Here is an 18,176-nt window from a genome sequence, read left to right on the forward strand (position 1 = left end):
CAAAATGGATCAAGCAAAGAAAGGGTTCTTGCCTGTGTTACAAGGTGTGAAGTTGAGTAAGACTCAATGCGCGACCACTGCAGAAGATAGAGAGAATATGAAAGATGTTCCCTATGCTTCAGCCATAGGCTCTATCATGTATGCAATGCTGTGTACCAGACCTGATGTGTGCCTTGCTATAAGTTTAGCAGGGAGGTACCAAAGTAATCCAGGAGTGGATCACTGGACGGCGGTCAAGAACATCCTGAAATACCTGAAAAGGACTAAGGATATGTTTCTCGTATATGGAGGTGACAAAGAGCTCATCGTAAACGGTTACGTTGATGCAAGCTTTGACACTGATCCGGACGATTCTAAATCGCAAACCGGATACGTGTTTACGTTAAATGGTGGAGCTGTCAGTTGGTGCAGTTCTAAACAAAGCGTCGTAGCGGGATCTACATGTGAAGCGGAGTACATAGCTACTTCGGAAGCAGAAAACGAAGGAGTCTGGATGAAGGAGTTCATATCCGATCTAGGTGTCATACCTAGTGCATCGGGTCCAATGAAAATCTTTTGTGACAATACTGGTGCAATTGCCTTGGCAAAGGAATCCAGATTTCACAAGAGAACCAAACACATCAAGAGACGCTTCAATTCCATCCGGGATCTAGTCCAGGTGGGAGACATGGAGATTTGCAAGATACATACGGATCTGAATGTTGCAGACCCGTTGACTAAGCCTCTTCCACGAGCAAAACATGATCAGCACCAAGGCTCCATGGGTGTTAGAATCATTACTGTGTAATCTTGATTATTGACTCTAGTGCAATTGGGAGACTGAAGGAAATATGCCCTAGAGGCAATAATAAAGTTATTATTTATTTCCTTATATCATGATAAATGTTTATTATTCATGCTAGAGTTGTACTAACTGGAAACATAATACATGTGTGAATACATAGACAAACAGAGTGTCACTAGTATGCCTCTACTAGACTAGCTCGTTAATCAAAGATGGTTATGTTTCCTAACCATGAACAAAAGAGTTGTCATTTGATTAACGAGATCACATCATTAGTTGAATGATCTGATTGACGTGACCCATTCCATTAGCTTAGCACCCGATTGTTTAGTATGTTGCTATTGCTTTCTTCATGACTTATACATGTTCCTATGACTATGAGATTATGCAACTCCCGTTTGCCGGAGGAACACTTTGGGTGCTACCAAACGTCACAACGTAACTGGGTGATTATAAAGGAGCATTACAGGTGTCTCCAAAGGTACATGTTGGGTTGGCATATTTCGAGATTAGGATTTGTCACTCCGATTGTCGGAAAGGTATCTCTGGGCCCTCTCGGTAATGCACATCACATAAGCCTTGCAAGCATTGCAACCAATGAGTTGGTTGCGAGATGATGTATTACGGAACGAGTAAAGAGACTTGCCAGTAACGAGATTGAACTAGGTATTGGATACCGACGATCGAATCTCGGGCAAGTAACATACCGATGACAAAGGGAACAACGTATGTTGTTATGCGGTCTGACCGATAAAGATCTTCGTAGAATATGTAGGAGCCAATATGGGCATCCAGGTCCCGCTATTGGTTATTGACCGGAGATGTGTCTCAGTCATGTCTGCATTGTTCTCGAACCCGTAGGGTCCGCACGCTTAAGGTTTCGATGACAGTTATATTATGAGTTTATGCATTTTGATGTACCAAAGTTTGTTCGGAGTCCCGAATGTGATCACGGACATGACGAGGAGTCTCTAAATGGTCGAGACATAAAGATTGATATATTGGAAGCCTATATTTGGATATCGGAAGTGTTCTGGGTGAAATCGGGATGTTACCGGAGTAGTATATGGGCCTTAGTGGGCTTTAGTGGAAGAGAGGAGAGGTGGCCAGGGCTGGGCCGCGTGCCCCTCCCCCCTAGTCCGAATAGGACAAGGAGAGGGGGGCAGCGCCCCCCCCCTTCCTTCTCTCTCTCCTCTTCCCCCTTCCCGAATCCTATTCCAACTAGGAAAGGGGGGAATCCTACTCCCGGTGGGAGTAGGACTCCTCCTGGCGCGCCCTCCTCCTGGCCGGCCGCACATCCCCCTTGTTCCTTTATATATGGAGGCAGGGGGCACCCCTAGACACACAAGTTGTTCCATGTGATCATATTCTTAGCCGTGTGCGGTGCCCCCTTCCACCATAATCCTCAATAATATTGTAGCGGTGCTTAGGCGAACCTCTGCGACGGTAGAACATCAAGATCGTCACCACGCCGTCGTGCTGACGGAACTCTTCCCCGACACTTTGCTGGATCGGAGTCTGGGGATCGTCATCGAGCTGAACGTGTGCTAGAACTCGGAGGTGCCGTAGTTTTGGTGCTTGATCGGTCGGCCGTGAAGACGTACGACTACATCAACCGCGTTGTGCTAATGCTTCCGCTGTCGATCTACAAGGGTACGTAGATATCACTCTCCCCTCTCGTTGCTATCCATCACCATGATCTTGTGTGTGCGTAGGAAATTTTTTGAAATTACTATGTTCCCCAACATTCACACCTCGAAGACGTCATTCTGGCAAACCCAGATAAGGATAACTTCCTTGTGCCTTACTTTCCCGAGTAAGTCATCCCTTAACCACCCCGTAACATATGATTTCTTAGATTTCGATCGTTCTTTTTTTTCTAACATTCCGTGTTCTGTGCAGTGACACACATTGCACACTCATCCTCTTAAGCCCGAAATATTCCATGGCCACGTATTTCAACCCGAACCTGTAGGATCTAGAAGTAGATGTGTCTAGAGGGGGTGATTAGACACTTAGTGCTAAAGTTGCAATTTTTAAGATTTTTCGATTTAAGTGGAGTTTAGGCACAATTTCAACACACACAATACATATCAAGAAAGCATGCAAAGAGTATATGAGCAGCGGAATGTAAAGCATGCAACTTGCAAGAATGTAAAGAGAAGGGTTTGGAGAATTCAAACGCAATTGGAGACACGGATGTTTTTCCCGTGGTTCGGATACGTGGTGCTATCCTACATCCACGTTGATGGAGACTTCTACCCACGAAGGGTAACGGTTGCGCGAGTCCACACAGGGCTCCACCCAAGGGTAACGGTTGCGCGAGTCCACACAGGGCTCCACCCACGAAGGGTCCACGAAGAAGCAACCACCCACAAAGGGTCCACGAAGAAGCAACCTTGTCTATCCCACCATGGCCATCGCCCACACAGGACTTGCCTTACTAGCGGTAGATCTTCACGAAGTAGGCGATCTCCTTGCCCTTACAAACTCCTTGGTTCAACTCCACAATCTTGTCGGAGGCTCCCAAGTGACACCTAGCCAATCTAGGAGACACCACTCTCCAAGAAGTAACAAATGGTGTGTAGGTAATGAACTCCTTGCTCTTGTGCTTCAAATGATAGTCTCCCCAACACTCAACTCTCTCTCATAGGATTTGGATTTGGTGGAAAGAAGGTTTGAGTGGAAAGCAACTTGGGAAGGCTAGAGATCAAGATTCATATGGTAGGAATGAAATATCTTGGTCTCAACACATGAGTAGGTGGTTCTCTCTCAGAACATATGAGTTGGAATGGTGTGTGAGTTCTGATAGCTCTCTCATCGAATGAGAAGGAGGTGGAGGGGTATATATAGCCTCCACACAAAATCCAACCGTTACACAGTTTTCCAATCTCGGTGGGACCGAATCAATAAACTCGGTCGTACCGAAAATGTAAACCTAGTGACCGTTAGTGATTTCGGTGGGACCGACTGGATCAACTCGGTGGGACCGATGTGCTAGGGTTAGGGTAAATCCAAAACTCGGTTTGACCGATTACTCAAACTCGGTGGGACCGATTTGGGTAATAAGTGAAACTGAGATTTGGTCAAGCAAACTCGGTGGGACCGATTGCATATCTCGGTGGGACCGAGAATATTGCAATGGGTAACAGAGAGTTTGCAAGCCCATCTCGGTGAGACCGAGATCCCATCGGTGAGACCGAACTGATTAGGGTTTGGCAGTGGCTTATGACAAGTGAAACTCGGTGGCGCCGGATAGGAAGAATCGGTAGGACCGAGTTTGGCTTAGGGTTTAGGTCATATGTGGATATGGGAAAGTAGTTGAGGATTTTGGAGCATATCATTAAGCACATGAAGCAAGAGGCTCATTAAGCAACACCTCATCCCTCCTTGATAGTATTGGCTTTTCCTAAAGACTCAATGTGATCTTGGATCACTAAAATATAAAATGAAGAGTCTCGAGCTTGAAGCTTTAGCCAATCCTTTGTCCTTAGCATCTTGAAGGAGTTCCCACAACCTTTAGTCCATGCCACTCCATTGTTGAACTTATCTGAAACATGCTAGATCGAAATGTTAGTCCAACAAGAGATATGTTGTCATCAATTATCAAAACCACCTAGGGAGCACTTGTGCTTTCAATCTCCCCCTTTTTGGTAATTGATTGCAACATACATCAAAGCTTTGGATAAAGATATAAAGAACAGCAAGTAAAGCTTTGGAAGGACATGTAACAAGCATAGGCTTCCCCTTCATGTATGCACTCATGTAAATGTGAAATAGAGAGGCATGTGAGAGCATAACCATGAAAGAGTAGGCAAAGTGTTACATGCATCTTGGCCATATGCATCAGAGCAAAGATTATCAAGGAAAATACCTTCATGCTCATGATTCCTTCTTGTAAACAGTATGTACATAAGCAAGAACTCCTCATACTCATGATTTTGATGCATATACTTACCTTGTGGTCTTGAGTTGGCTTAGGATGGAATGAACCTGCACAAACAAGGTTAGATAACACAGGTATATCCACTAGCCAGAGCAAACAAAAGAAACCACAGGAATACCAAGACTGGGATGACATGTAGAGAGTGAGTACAAGGTACCACATAGAATTCAACATGTCCCCAAGAATAAAGATATGCAATGAATTTGACTGATTTCTTTTCCTTAGGTGTCTTGCTCCCCCTGAATCTGACATGGGATATTGGGAGAAGATAGGAAACAGAAAATCAGAGCTGAAAAATATGAATAGAACTAAATTTAAATGAGTTCATATGAACATGTCTTTCCCCCAAAAAGACATGTGGCATCTCTCGTCTTGAACATCAATCATCTGGGATCCTTGAGTATTCTCTCCCCCTTAGTACTTTCTCCTTTGTAGGTGATAAGCTTTTGATGTGATCTCTCTCTCTGATGATAAGCTTTGATGTGATGTGATCTCTCTCTCTCCCCCTTTGACATCAATTTCCAAGAAGGTTTTTCCTGGAATCCGTCGAATAGGTTTGGTCCTTGAGATTCAGTACAAAACAGTGAATAAAACTGTGATGCTTGTAGAGGATAAGATTCATTGAGTGGAGCTGGGTCAGAAGAAATATAGAATATGTGGCAAACTGTTTTTCCTGTTGCGAAATCGGTGGCACCGAGTGGCATGTTTCGGTAGTACCAAAGGGATTCGGTTGGACCGAGAATAGCTATTCGGTGAAACCAAGTTCATCACAGAGAGAAACACTTGTCACCGCAGCTCACTAGTCAAGTAAGATCTCACAAAGATTTGCAATGAATTAGCTGAAAGATTTGCAAGGAATTTGATGCAGAAATATGCAGAACAAAAACAAAGAGAAAAGAGTGAAAGTTTCTAGATGAAGTTTTTTTTTTGAAAAAGAAAGAGACAAATATGCAAGGGACAAATGCAATAACTCAGAAAAGAACACAAGAGAACTTCATCTAGAATTGGGCGGTGACATAGTCACCTATGTTAGAGTATATTGACTTAGGAGTCAAGTGAGAACACTTGATCATAGGGCATACTCATCGTTTAGGCTCAAAATGGACTTACCATTTTTCGTTTAAGCATCTTGATGTATTCACATCATATTGAGTTGCTTTGACTCATGTCTTGGAGTAAAGCTTCTCTAAGATGGAATAACATACCTTGGGTGGTGATGTGGTTCTTGCTCATGTAGTTGAACTTGTGTGGGTGCTCAAGGTTGATGTAGCTCATCGAGAGTTGGGAGCACCATTTGGAGTTTGAGTTCATCTACCTACATGGGTTAGTTCTTGCAAGGAAAAACACTTGTGCATCAAAAAATGACAATCATGAAGCTTAATATAGAGTTCGTCAAAGGATATGTTTGAATGGTTTTGTGCTTCCTTGTCTTCAACCACTATTGTGTAGAGTCTTGGTGATGTAGAGATTGCTCAAGATATGAGTGAGTCGCAATCTCATGGAATTAGATTCAACCAAGCACCTACATGGGTTAGACAACATGAAAGGTGCAAATATATCCAAGACATAGGATAGTTATCATAAGAGATATATCATGGATTAGTCATAAGCTCATGTCTTGCATGTATCCAGTGGAGTTTCTACTCCAAGTTCGAAGCATCAATGATGTTCAATTCTCCTCTCAACCTGCAAAATGCTTTCTCATCAAGTGATTTAGTGAATATATCCGCTAATTGCTTATTAGTGCAAACATGCTTAAGATTGATGTCACCCTTAGCAACATGATCTCGAATGAAATGATGACGAACTTCAATATGCTTAGTTCGAGAATGTTGTACAGGATTATGACCAATTTTGATAGCACTTTCATTGTCACAAAGCAGTGGAACATATTTCACATAAATCCCGTAATCTTTAAGAGTTTGGGTCATCCAAAGTAATTGAGCACAACATGAACCAGCGGCAATGTATTCCGCTTCGGCGGTGGATAAGGATACTGAGTTTTGTTTCTTGGAAGACCAAGACACAAGAGATCTACCAAGAAATTGACAAGTACCCAAAGTGGACTTTCTATCAACCTTGTCTCCGGCATAATCCGAGTCAGAATAGCCAACAAGATCAAAAGAAGACCTCTTAGGATACCAAATGCCAAAATTTGGTGTATGGATTAAATATCTCACTATCCTTTTCACAGCCTTAAGATGACAATCTTTAGGAGCAGCTTGATATCGTGCACACATGCACACACTTAGCATAATATCGGGACGTGAAGCACATAGGTATAACAATGAACCAATCATAGAGCGATAAACCTTTTGATCAACCGGTTCACCATCTTTGGTCAAATCATTATGTCCACTAGTAGGCATAGGTGTAGACATACCTTTGCATTCTTGCATATTGAACTTCTTGAATAAGTCCTTGGTGTACTTTGTTTGAGAGACAAATGTACCTTCCTTAGTTTGCTTGATTTGCAACCCGAGAAAGAATTTGAGTTCACTCATCATAGACATCTCAAACTTCTCTGACATTAGCTTTCCAAACTTTTCACTAAAGAGAGGGTTAGTTGAACCAAATATGATATCATCAACATAAATTTGGCATACGAATAGTTCTCCATTAACCCTTTTTGTAAAAAGAGTAGAATCAATTTTACCAATTTCAAAACCACTTGTAGTAAGGAACTTGGTCAAGCATTTATACCATGCTCTAGGAGCTTGTTTAAGACCATAAAGAGCTTTGTGAAGTTTGTAAACATGATTTGGTTTCTTAGGATTGATAAAGCCGGGAGGTTGTTTGACATAAACTTCCTCCTCTATTTCACCATTTAGAAAAGCACTCTTAATGTCCATTTGGTACAAGGTGATGTTATGGTGATTAGCATAGGCAAGTAAGATGCGAATGGACTCAAGTCTAGCAACGGGAGCATATGTCTCACCATAGTCCATACCTTCGACTTGTGTGTAACCTTGGGCGACGAGACGTGCTTTGTTGCGAACCACTTGTCCATCTTCATCTTGCTTGTTACGAAACACCCATTTGGTACCAATGATGTTGTGGTTGTTGTCGGGCTTCTCGACCAATGTCCAAACTTGGTTTCTCTCAAAATTATGTAGCTCTTCATGCATAGCGTTTATCCAATCTGGATCTTCCAATGCTTCTTCAACCTTCATAGGTTCAATGCTAGAGATGAATGAACAGTTTTCACAAAAGTTAGCTAAACAAGTTTTTGAGCGAGTGATTCTCCCGGTTTGTATATCATTGAGGATTTGCTCGACGGGATGATCTTTGGCAATTCTTGCTCGAACTCGTGAGAGCTTTTGCTTGGGTCTTCGTTGAGCATCTTCTTCATCTTGTTCTTCTTCTTGGCCTTCTTCATTATTGACGTCGTCATTCTCTTGTCGTGGTGGAGAAGGAGGTTGTTGATGTTCGTCTTGACGTATTTCCTCGTTTTCTTCATCTTGATGTGTCCCACTTGTGGATGCTTCCGTGTCTATTCTTGGTTCACCTTGTCGTGAAGTAGAAGCTTCCACTTGGATGGATGAAGTACTCTCCTTCACCTCCGTTGGACGAATTTTGCCAATGGACAAGTCTTGAATTGCTTCTGAAGGGTCTTTATCTCCTACATCAATTGGCAATTGCTCTACTTGCGAGCCATTAGATTCATCAAACTTCACATCTACCGTCTCTTCAACCTTTCGGGTGAAATTGTTGTAGACACGGTAAGTGTGAGAGTTTGAGCCATAACCAAGTAGAAAACCTTCATGAGATTTAGGAGCAAACTTTGAACGATGATGCTTATCAAGAATGTAGCATTTTGAGCCGAATACTCGAAAGTATCCAACTTGAGGCTTGTTACCGGTGAGGAGCTCGTATGCCGTCTTGCCGAGTAGCTTGTGAAGATATAAGCGATTTGTTGCGTGACAAGCTGTCTCAATCGCTTCTGCCCAAAAGTGCTTTGGCGTCTTGTATTCATCAAGCATCGTTCTTGCCATTTTGATGAGCGTCCGGTTCTTCCTCTCAACAACTCCATTTTGTTGAGGTGTGTACGTAGCCGAGAACTCGTGTGAAATCCCTTCTTCGTCAAGAAAGGTGTCCACATTTGCGTTCTTGAACTCCGTTCCGTTGTCACTTCGAACCTTCTTGATCTTCACATCAAACTGATTTTGGGCTTTCCTAGCGAAGTTTCTGAAGATCTTCTGGACCTGCGACTTGTCATTAAGAAAGAACACCCATGTAAATCTTGAAAAGTCATCAACCATAACTAGACCAAAAGAATTTCCACCGAGACTCTTGTAGGCGTTGGGACCAAAAAGATCCATGTGAAGTAGCTCGAGTGGCCTCCTTGTGGTCATGATGTTCTTCACGGGATGTCTTCCTCCAACCTGGTTACCTGCTTGACAAGCACTGCAAAGTCTATCCTTATCAAATATGACATCGTTGACTCCAAGGATATGATTTCCTTTAATAAGCTTCTCAAGGTTTCTCATGACAACGTGACCTAGTCGTCTATGCCACAACCAACCTTTTGAGGATTTAGCAACAAAGCAAGTTTTAGGTTGTGCCTTTTTAGAGAAATCGACAATGTAAAGATCACCTCTACGCATACCCGTAAAGACCATTTTATGATTGTCTCGACGAAATACTTGGCAATCTACCTCAGTAAATAGGACATTCAAACCGAAATCAGCAAGTCTAGATACTGAAAGTAAGTTGTAGCCAAGAGATTCAACGAGCATGACATGTTGAATGGAACTATCATGTGAGATGGCCACCTTACCAAGGCCAACCACTTTACCCTTTGAATTATCACCAAAGGTGACATATTTTTGAGGGCCGTCATTTTCAGCAAGCTCATGAAACATCTCTTCATCTCCGGTCATATGATCAGTACATCCACTATCAAGAACCCATTCCTTTCCTCCTGATTCATATCCCCGAAGATTTGCCATAAGACCAAAATGTCTCATTGCATCATCAAGATCGAATTCACTATCATCATCATCATAATATTCATGTTCATCATGATCTTGTGATTCATCATTTCCTAGAGAGGGTAATTCATCAGATAAATGATCATCAAAGTGGTCACTTTTATGAATTCTTATAGCTTTGAGTATGATATCATTAATGATTCCAACATCTCCTTTAGCATGCTTAAGATTGGCAAGTTCAAAAAGACATTTACCAAAACTAGGATCACTAGAGTTCATCTTACTCAAGGCAATAGATTTATGGAGAATTTCATCCAAAGTTTTCAAGGAATAATTGGGAAATCGTTCCTCAAGAAATTTCCATATGGTATAGGCACAATTGTGAGTAGGCAAACTAGCAATCAAATTTTTGGGCAATCCTCTAATCATGAGCTCAATAGTTCTAAGATTGCGAATCATGTCAATATCTTCATCTAGGGTAGGATGCAAGGGATCAATATGGGGTGCACAAGGGCTAGCAATATACTTGTTCAAATGATATTGATTGAAGATTACAAGCATCTCATTTTTCCACTCATGAAAATACTCTCCCTCAAGAATAGGCACTCTATGTCTAAGACTCCCTAATGTAGACACATCCATCTTCCTCCAATGGTGATTAAACCAAGGCAATGGAGACCAAAGCTCTGATACCACTTGTAGGATCTAGAAGTAGATGTGTCTAGAGGGGGGTGATTAGACACTTAGTGCTAAAGTTGCAATTTTTAAGATTTTTCGGTTTAAGCGGAGTTTAGGCACAATTTCAACACACACAATACATATCAAGCAAGCATGCAAAGAGTATATGAGCAGCGGAATGTAAAGCATGCAACTTGCAAGAATGTAAAGAGAAGGGTTTGGAGAATTCAAACGCAATTGGAGACACGGATGTTTTTCCCGTGGTTCGGATAGGTGGTGCTATCCTACATCCACGTTGATGGAGACTTCAACCCACGAAGGGTAACGGTTGCGCGAGTCCACACAGGGCTCCACCCAAGGGTAACGGTTGCGCGAGTCCACACAGGGCTCCACCCACGAAGGGTCCACGAAGAAGCAACCACCCACAAAGGGTCCACAAAGAAGCAACCTTGTCTATCCCACCATGGTCATCGCCCACACAGGACTTGCCTTACTAGCGGTATATCTTCACGAAGTAGGCGATCTCCTTGCCCTTACAAACTCCTTGGTTCAACTCCACAATCTTGTCGGAGGCTCCCAAGTGACACCTAGCCAATCTAGGAGACACCACTCTCCAAGAAGTAACAAATGGTGTGTAGGTAATGAACTCCTTGATCTTGTGCTTCAAATGATAGTCTCCCCAACACTCAACTCTCTCTCATAGGATTTGGATTTGGTGGAAAGAAGGTTTGAGTGGAAAGCAACTTGGGAAGGCTAGAGATCAAGATTCATATGGTAGGAATGGAATATCTTGGTCTCAACACATGACTAGGTGGTTCTCTCTCAGAACATATGAGTTGGAATGGTGTGTGCGTTCTGATAGCTCTCTCATCGAATGAGAAGGAGGTGGAGGGGTATATATAGCCTCCACACAAAATCCAACCGTTACACAGTTTTCCAATCTCGGTGGGACCGAATCAATAAACTCGGTCGTACCGAAAATGTAAACCTAGTGACCGTTAGTGATTTCGGTGGGACCGACTGGATCAACTCGGTGGGACCGATGTGCTAGGGTTAGGGTAAATCCAAAACTCGGTTTGACCGATTAATCAAACTCGGTGGGACCGATTTGGGTAATAAGTGAAACTGAGATTTGGTCAAGCAAACTCGGTGGGACCGATTGCATATCTCGGTGGGACCGAGAATATTGCAATGGGTAACAGAGAGTTTGCAAGCCCATCTCGGTGAGACCGAGATCCCATCGGTGAGACCGAACTGATTAGGGTTTGGCAGTGGCTTATGACAAGTGAAACTCGGTGGCGCCGGATAGGATGAATCGGTAGGACCAAGTTTGGCTTAGGGTTTAGGTCATATGTGGATATGGGAAAGTAGTTGAGGATTTTGGAGCATATCATTATGCACATGAAGCAAGAGGCTCATTAAGCAACACCTCATCCCTCCTTGATAGTATTGGCTTTTCCTAAAGACTCAATGTGATCTTGGATCACTAAAATATAAAATGAAGAGTCTCGAGCTTGAAGCTTTAGCCAATCCTTTGTCCTTAGCATCTTGAAGGAGTTCCCACAACCTTTAGTCCATGCCACTCCATTGTTGAACTTATCTGAAACATGCTAGATCGAAATGTTAGTCCAACAAGAGATATGTTGTCATCAATTATCAAAACCACCTAGGGAGCACTTGTGCTTTCAGAACCATAACTCCAAGATAGACTACACAAATATCAAGAAAGTTCTTGATGATGTTCTCCCTGGCTACGCCAAATCTGGAGGCACCTTCATCAGGGCAGTTCGTAAGTACGGCAAGCACGTGTTCACCCACAATGCGATGTTCTGCTGCGTCAAGCAGCCGCCTGGCGGTCATAAGGATGCCTACTATGCCCTCCATCACATGCGGGCGATCGTAAGGGACCATCATCACCTTCTGCTACCAAATAATCTCAAAGATTGGGCCGCGAGCTTGTCGGCAATCCAGGACGCGGACATCAGACAAGAATTCTTTCGCATCCAGTCGGAGTTTGCGAACATCATCCATCAAGATGTCCTTCATACCTCGGGGCAGTTCTTCCTCAGATATCAATCGTCCAACATTGCGATAGAAGGAATGCTACAAATGCAGGCTGACAACGCCCGCGATTTCATGACCATCACGACAGACGGCGGCTTCATCCATGCTCCTATCCATGAGTCAAGTCAAAAGTAGTGATGTGTAGTTCTAAAACATTGATTGGCTCATGCTGTAATTAAACTTTAATGAATTGTATGTCTCTTTGGTTTGGACAGTCGTTCAACTTAGATGTAATCGATGCTATTTATTAGTAGGACCATAAATCGTGCTATTAATGTCTTGCTTTTCTCTTCCGATATTTTTGTTGCATACTTATATATTGCTTATGTATGTATTGTCTGTTGTTTGGCTTGTGCATAGAGATGCCGTCGTATGTCGTGTACAAGGGTAAGGTTCCCAGAGTCTACGACGACTGGGAGGAGTGTCGGAGACAGGTTCACCATTTCAGCGGTAACAGTTACAAAGGGTACACCACTAGGGCGGAGGCCGAATCTAGATATGCCCGCTATCTAGCGGGAGAGAGGAGGGAGCGTTGGAGGAACCGGATGAAGACCAGTTTGATCGCGATGATGCTCATCGTGATGACCGCAGCTCTCTTCTATGTGATGGTAGTTTAGATGATTGATATCGACTTGTAATGTGAAGACAAACTCGATACTCGTGGTCTCGAGACTTGTAATGTTTTATCTTTGTTTGGTCTTTTGAATTCGGAGACTAATATGATGAATTGTATTCGGAGACTAATCTTCTATTGTATTCGATGAATCTGCTGTTGATGTGTGCTACTATCTATATTCTGTCAAATAATATATTTTGTAACCTGTGCAAAAATCTGAAAAGTAAAAAAACAAATATTCATACTAATGGCGCATCACCACAAGGTGCGCCATTAGTATGCCAAAGGATACTAATGGCGCATCAAGACAGAGTGCGCCATTAGTATGCCAAAGGATACTAATGGCGCATCAAGACAGAGTGCGCCATTAGTATGCCAAGTAGACTAATGGTGCATCTATCCGCAGTGCGCCATTAGTGTGCCAAAGCACATGGTTAAATATGGCCCCTGGGAGGCACACTAATGGCGCATGGTGTTATATACTAATGGTGCACTGGATGGTGCGCCATTAGTATACCAGATACTAATGGCACACCAGTGGTGCACCATTAGTAAAAATTACTAGTGGCATGCTACTAATGGCGCACCAGTGATGCGCCATTAGTAGGCAAAACTGGTGCGCCATTAGTAGCACTAACCTCTAAGGGGCAACTGAGAAACCGCCTGCCAATGTCGAATCCCTCTGTGCATACACGTCGAGCGGGAGTGTGCTCGTGCACACTGTCGGTGTCAAAACCAGCGGATCTCGGGTAGGGGGTCTCGAACTATGCGTCTAGGATCGATGGTAACAGCAGACGGGGGACATGATGTTTACCCAGGTTCGGGCCCTCTCTATGGAGGTAATACCCTACGTCCTGCTTGATTGATCTTGATGAATATGAGTGTTACAAGAGTTGATCTACCACGAGATCGTAATGGCTAGACCCTAGAAGCCTAGCATGTATGACTATGGTAATGAGTATATCCTTTCCGGACTAACCCCTCCGGTTTATATAGACACCAAGGGGATCTAGGGTTTACATAGAGTCGGTTACATAAGAAGGAATCTTCATAGTCAGTCGCCCAGCTTGCCTTCCACGCCAAGGAGAGTCCAATCTGGACACAGGTACAGTCTTCAGCCTTCATGTCTTCACAGCCCATCAGTCTGGCCCATGGATAACAGGCCGGATGCCCGAGGACCCCTTAGTCCAGGACTCCCTCAGTAGCCCCCGAACCAGTCTTCAATAGCGAGGTGTTCGGCACACAAATTGTCTTCGGCATTGCAAGGCGGGTTCCTCCAAGTGATGTATTCGGCCATCGGTTCAATGCCGCTCTCCTCGACCTCTGCGCGTTAAATAACTTCGCCCTCCACGTGTCAAGCGAAGGCGGAAGGTCAGGGTATTTTTGCAGATAACACCTCATCCATGCAAGGAAGCGCGCCTATTAGAGAGATTGGATCCTAGATCCATTCGGCTCCACGCAGAGGAAATTCCGTGGAAACTGCTTAGGAGAAACCATTCCAGCATGGCTAGCGCCCCCAGCTCCTCCATCCATTCCGGCCTAGAGAAAGGCGAGTGGGAGAGGTGTTCAGTGTCTCACAGTCAATTGACGAAGTTGCAGACACAGGGATTTCTTCCCCCCCCCCCCCCCCCCCGCGCAGATCTAGTTCCTGTTCGAGCGGGGCTACATTCCTTCAACGGTGAGATTCAGGTAGAGGACTTTCCCAACCCATCCGGGGGAGAGCGAGTATGTTTCGTCCCCTACCTGCTAAGGGGTGTTGTATTTCCCATTCATCCGTTCCTCCGAGGGCTTCTGGAATACTATGGCCTCCAGCTGCACAACTTCACCCCTGCCTCCATTCTGCACATCACGGGTTATGTCGCTTTATGCGAATTATTCCTGGGTATTGAGGCTCATTTCGAGCTATGGAGGAAGTTGTTCTGTCTTTTCCCGTGAAATCATGAGAGGTCAATATTTGAAGTGGGCGGAGCCAAAGTATGGCGTATTATCGATACCGAATATCTGTCCGGCACACCAAGGAAGGGACCCAAAGAATGGCCTTCCAAATGGTTCTATATCGAGGACGTCGCACTTCCTGACCCAGTTCGAAAGGGTCTTCCTGAATTTGCGAGCATTCCACTGAAGAAACGCCACAGTTGGCGTCCCCGAAGTCTTGAAGAGGATGACAACGCAGAAGTTCGCTAGCTTATGAGAAAGATAAAGATGCTCGCTCAGTCCGGACTCACAATAATCGAGGTAATGTCGATCTCCATAGTGCATGGGGTTCAGCCACTACAATACAGAGGGCTGCCCATGTGGGACTATAATGGAGAGGATGACGCCTCCTGCTATGGCCGGAAGGGTCCGGATACCCCCGCCGCTCTTGCCAAAATATTGGCCGAGCTGTTTAAAGGGGAGGAAGAGGAATTTCTTCGCATTAAGCGCAGAGATGGGTATTCTATGTATGATCCTCCCAGTTGGGTAACCCTCAACCCCTCTACTCCACTCATTCCACTTCCGGATTACTTTTGATAAATTTCAAGTTTGTTTGTTATGACATCACTGGCGGAAGGTCACCGAAGGACTTCATAGTCCTGCCCCATAGCTGGAGATCCACAACCGGGAGCTAGATCCTGGGTTTGAAGAGGATCCGGATATATTCGTGGCACTTGCGAAGGGACTATTTTACCAGACAAGCTATGACGGCACAGAAGTGGCCATCACCGCCGACTACCCTGGCCTTCTTCCTGCTTCACATGTAAACAATTAAGAAACACCCTCTCTAAAAGAGTGCTCTTATTCTGCCTCACCCACTGCACTATATCGTGCTTCACAAGGGAGACGTTCGGCGATTTCGAAGAGATCGGCTCCCGCACCGGGCAAGCCTTCGAAGACGAAGGCGGGTGAATACACAGCCAGGCCTTGGTCGAGGAGGTACGGATAAACATGCGTTTTGGCGGCCGCATACGACTGTGACTCGTGTGTTTGTTTGGTTGCAGGAAGAGGGTTCGCCGAACTGTGTCCGGGGACCCGGTCGGTAGTGTTCCCAACAACCGGGATTTAGATCCAATCGGGGAGACTGGGGCCGGTGCAGGAACAGCGCCGGACTGTCCTTCGACCGAGGGTTCGGAAAATATGTCCGTCACCAACTCGGAGGTAGAGAGTGCCATGAACCATTGGCGCTGCGGGGCTGTCTTGCGAGACCCCAAGTACTCGGAGGAGGCTTTTAATGCCTTTAGCTCGGGCGACGCATACGTCCAAGCTGTTCGAGATGGGCTTAGAAGAGCCACGAAGCAATATCTGACAGATGTGTAGGTAAGTTTTCTTTGTCACAAAAGGATAACCATATGCTCGTAGCCCCCGAGACTGAAAGTAGTTGGCACAACTGATTTAAGGACCGTTGTATGACCAGGTCCTTACAGAGAAGAATTTCTTCCTAGCCCAGCAGCTGGAGGAGTGCCGGGCGCAGCTAAATGCTACTACTGCCGAACTGGAAAACGTTAAGAAGTCGTCTTCTGGTAATGTTCCCCTCCACCGAGGAACAATAATTGTATACCAATTGTGCTAATTCTGCTACTGATCGCATAATAGGGTCGTCCGATCAACTTGAAGAGAAGTTGAAGATCGCCCAAGAGGGAGAAAAAGAGGCAAAAAGGCAACACGTCACAGGCGAGCATGTGCTGACCCGCGTCAGAGACAAGAAAAACAAGCTACAGGATTCCAACACTACATTGGGTGAAGAATTGAAAGATGTTTGAGCCCAGCTAGCTGATTCCGTGAAGGAAAACAAGAAGCTGCGGGCGGCATATTCAGTATGTGTCCGAACTATTTTTAAAGTAGTTTAGAGATAAATGGGACTGATATAGTCATGTTTGCAGGTATATTGACAGGCTGTCCTGAAGAGGAGGTGTCCGGATCATCGAGTGATCTGCTACAAAGACTGTCGCAAGTCCACGAGCATGCCCGGCTGGCCATGCGGAGCATGGCCAAGGCCTTATGGCCATCCACCTCCCATCCAGGAAGTATGGAGGAGCTTCTAGAGCTGTTCAAGGGAGCACGGCGGCGTATCCGACTATGGAAGATATCGGCCTGCCAGAGGGCGTGCGAGAGGCCTGGGCCATGGTGAAAACGCGATATACCAAGCTGGATCCAAATCACATAGCCTGGCTTGGACCGTTAGGGTTAAATGGGGAAGAAATTCCCGTTAGTTTAGTATATGACCAAGTAGAGGTGGCCGCCAAATATTCCCAACAGGATTGTAAGTTAGACTGCCTGTTGGAAGGTGTAGAGGAGGAAGTGTTCGAGTCCAAATGATTGTGTACTTTCCTCCTTATGTGGAACTCTAGCTGAATTGTATATCATTTGTCATGGTAGACCTTTTCGCTTCAACCTCCGGACCCGAAGGTGTGGAGTGTTTCCGCATACCGTCGCAGCCAAATAGGCCGGGGTATGCCTGGAAAACTAGGCGTAGGGGTCATACTTGCTTGAACAGACAAGTTGTATCTGGCTAGCTATGTTATATTACATTGATATCATAAGAAACATCTTCCAGAGAGAATAGTTCCGTTAAGGGTTCCTTTCCCTGGGTGTGAATGCATTTAATGTACATGTCCGAATTGTGATGCGAGCACCACAGTTTGTATAACTTCTGGGGGTGCACAATGGAGTGAGTTTAGAAAACATCTTTAATTCACCGACCGAATATTCCCTTAAGAACGCTAGCTTTCGGCTTCACCCAGTCTGAGGTACACATCCGGATGACCCGACAGTAACAATCGCAGAGGTGCTCAATTTATGCCCTAGCCGAACTAACGGGAACGTAGGGCATAAGCACAGGAGCCAGGCAACCCAGCTTGGCCAAAACTTAAGTCATATCGATGCATATAGTGGCAAAGAAAAGGTACATATGGAAAAACTCATATGTGAGGAGCTTAATTCTCAAGGAATGACAAGAACTTCTGTCTGAGAAGCCCCTAGGTACAAGTGACGTACATATTTAGAGATGTATGTGTCAATGGTGTGCGTTCTAGCCGTACCAAAGCGTTAAAGCGAGAAAGAAGAAAGTAATCAAAAAAGAGAGAAAAAGTAATGGAAACTGCTGGGGAGGAGGAGACGAACGAGGGGTTTGCCGCTAGGCATAGAATCTTCAGAGTCTGGCCGCATTCCAGGGGTTCG

At 44.7% G+C, this 18,176-nt stretch overlaps 1 pseudogene; it reads left to right on the forward strand.

Moving 5' to 3' along the window:
* Positions 1-16,759, forward strand: part of LOC147970533 (uncharacterized) — a 32,174-nt pseudogene extending 15,415 nt beyond the window's left edge.
* The last annotated feature ends 1,417 nt before the right edge of the window (positions 16,760-18,176 follow it).

This window comes from Triticum urartu, chromosome 5A, assembly GCF_056163025.1.
Source record: "Triticum urartu cultivar PI428250 chromosome 5A, HENAU_Tu73, whole genome shotgun sequence".
Lineage (NCBI taxonomy): Eukaryota > Viridiplantae > Streptophyta > Magnoliopsida > Poales > Poaceae > Triticum > Triticum urartu.